At 44.4% G+C, this 2935-nt stretch overlaps 1 protein-coding gene across 2 annotated transcripts in view; it reads right to left on the reverse strand.

Moving 5' to 3' along the window:
* Nucleotides 1-2935, reverse strand: part of PHYHIPL (phytanoyl-CoA 2-hydroxylase interacting protein-like) — an 88560-nt gene that overhangs the window by 51541 nt on the left and 34084 nt on the right. The window lies entirely within an intron of this gene.

The raw sequence follows: 2935 nt of genomic DNA on the forward strand, positions 1-2935 counted from the left end.
GTAAGCCTGCCCTCAGGCTCCACAAATGCTGTTAGCAGGGGTCAAAGGTTTGTTCTTTGCTTCTGTGCTAAGCTGCTAGGAGGGGCTAAAATGGTTCCACTCAGCTGGAAGTCTGGGCTTGGTGGGTGGGGCTGTCCAAGACCCGCACTCTGGAGCTGGTCTTGCTACCCTACACCCCCCCCTCTGCGTAGCCTCTCCCAGGCCTCTGCCAGCAAGCAGGACCTCAGGCCAATGGATCTCCCCTAGCTGTGAGGTGGGCTGGGAGGTTCCCTACCCAGGATTACAGCCTGAGCTGGGTGCACAGCCCTATTTTGGAGGAGGGTTGCTGCTCAGGCACACTAATCTGCCCCTGAAGGCACACACTCCTCAGCAGGCTCTTTTACAGAGCTCCCGTCCGTGCCCTGGGGCAGTGCGATTCTGACCTGGGTGTATGGGGTCTGGTCTGTGGGCCTGTTCCCTGGAGCCTGGAGATCAATCCCTGACCCTGCCAGGGGGAGGGGTGCTGGTCTTGAATCCCCTACAGGGTGCCCAAGCTGGATCAATTTCACTCCATCTCGGGATTTTCCCCGCTCTCCTGGAGTCACCAGGAAAGCAGCTCCTGGGAGGGCTGGTGGATAGGGAGCTCACAGTCTGAGTACCCCTCAGTCTGCTGTAGGGCCCCAAAAGGAAAGGTCCCGTTCCTTGGAGATGCCTCCGTGTGATGGCTAAATTGTCTCTCTGGGCACTCACGGGTACGGAAGGGGAAGGAGAGAATGGAGTAATATGGCGTCTGCCAATAGGCTTGGCTCTGCGAGCGGGGAGGTGTCCCGAGGGAGCTGGGAGCCCAGTGTTGTGTCCACAGGAGGCCACAGCTCACTGGCGGCAGCCGTCTCTGGGCTGGTGATGGCAGGTCTCTCCAACCGCTCAGGAGCCCGCCAACAGTCCGAGATGCAAGGCAAGGGAAAGTTATCTAATCCACCTACCCTTGTCGCTGGTCTTCAAGCCTCTTGGGGACCTTTCTCCTTCTAGTTCTCCTCCGCGACATCTTCCCGTGGAGTCTCCTGTAGTTTTAGGCACCCTTCCTTCCGACCCTCACCTGATCTATGTTTTTCTGCTAGTTTATTTTTTTCACTTTCTTCTAAAATCTGTCTTTTTTGCAGAGACACTCTGACTGGTGGCTTTTCTCATCCGCCATCTTGGCTCCTCCTTCTGCAAATTATTAACCAAAGTCATACTTTGGAATCACATACATAGTCTGACTGACAATTAATTTATAAAATTTATAGCTATGAGCTGACTGATAATGTAAGACTGTTAACCAAATGTCACCATGAAAATGACATAGGCAACAAATATGGTTTCTAATGAAGTCAAAAAGAATCATTAAATGAATTATACTTTACGTACTTGATAAGCAGATAAAATCCTGCACTTAGAAAACTACCACACCATTTAGAATACATATGGGTTATATATCATATAATCTTAAGTGCTACATCAGGGTGACTATCATTAATTACAAGAGGGCTCATAGCTACTTGGGGATACACTTCAATCACAGTTCATTTTTATCTATATCGAAATGGTAAAAGAAAAACTTTAGACAAATTAAATTTAAAGGAGTTTAATCGAGCAAAGAATGATTCAAGAATCAGGCAGCATTCTGAACCAGAATAGGTTCAGAACAACTCTAGCACTGTCACATGGTCAGAGAAGCTTTATGGACAGAAAAAGGAAAATGACCGACAGAAAACAGAAGTGAAGTACAAAAACAGCAGATTGGTTACAGCCTGCCATTTGCCTTGTTTCAATATGGTCTGAACAGTTGGCCACCTGTTAGTGGTTGAAGTATGGCTGCTGTGATTGGCTGAGACTTGGCTACTCGCTACAAGAGTAGATTATAGTCTGTTTACACAACCAGTTAGGTTACAGTTCACTATGTATGGAGAAACCTTTAGGACAAACTTACAATATGTAAGGAGGCAGCTTTAGGCTAAACTTAATATATCAGAAACAAAATAAGCCCTGTCTTATTCTGCCTTCTGTTGCTTATTACAGAATATATCAGAAACAAAATAAGCCCTATCTTATTCTGCTTTCTGTTGCTTATTACAGAATACCTGAAACTGGGTGACTTATAAAGAAAAATAATTTATTTCTTCTAGTAATGGAGGCTAAATCCAAGATTAAGGGGCTGCATCTGGTGAGGGTCTTCTTGCTAGTGAGGACCCTGCAAAGTCCCAAACCAGTGGATTGCATCACATGCTGAGGGGGCTTAGCATGCTAGGTCAGGTCTCTCTTCCCCTTATAAAGCTACCAGTCCCACTCCCATAATAACCCATTAATCCATAAATGGTTTCATCCATTCATGGGTCAGAGCCCTCATGACCCAATCACCTCTTAAAGGCTCCATCTCTCAATACTGCAACATTGGAGATAAGATTCCAACATGACTTTTTGAGGGGGCAAACATTAAAGTCACAGAAGTCCTTCTCTGAGAAGCAAAATATGAAATCAGAAATATGAGTTTCACTTTAAGAAAGAAATCAGCTTTTATTAAAGACAGATTATAAAAAAAATCACTTGACCTAACCTAAACAGAAGTTTGGTTTATTCAGATACTGTGTTGTAAGGCATCAAAATGTATACTTAATGAACTAACCTAAGGATCTATTTGTGATACTCTTTAAGTAAGGTAAATCAGCTATATTCTGATCTTTAAGTGAAAGATCTCCTTTGTGTTAGCCGACCATTTATTGAGGAAAGGACTCTCTTGCAGGTAAAGAAGCCAATCTCTACCTATTTGAAATGTTAAGTACTATGTCAATGAATCAGGTCATGCTTTTCATAATTTTGGGAAGTCATAAAACATGGCTAGTGCAGGAGATAAACGGCACTTAATCATTTAAAATGTAATAACTTGGCATGAACTAACAGATGCTTTTATCCTTTTCTC

The sequence above is a fragment of the Propithecus coquereli genome, unplaced genomic scaffold (genome assembly GCF_000956105.1).
Source record: "Propithecus coquereli isolate 6110/MARCELLA unplaced genomic scaffold, Pcoq_1.0 Scaffold115, whole genome shotgun sequence".
In the NCBI taxonomy this organism is placed as follows: Eukaryota; Metazoa; Chordata; class Mammalia; order Primates; family Indriidae; genus Propithecus; species Propithecus coquereli.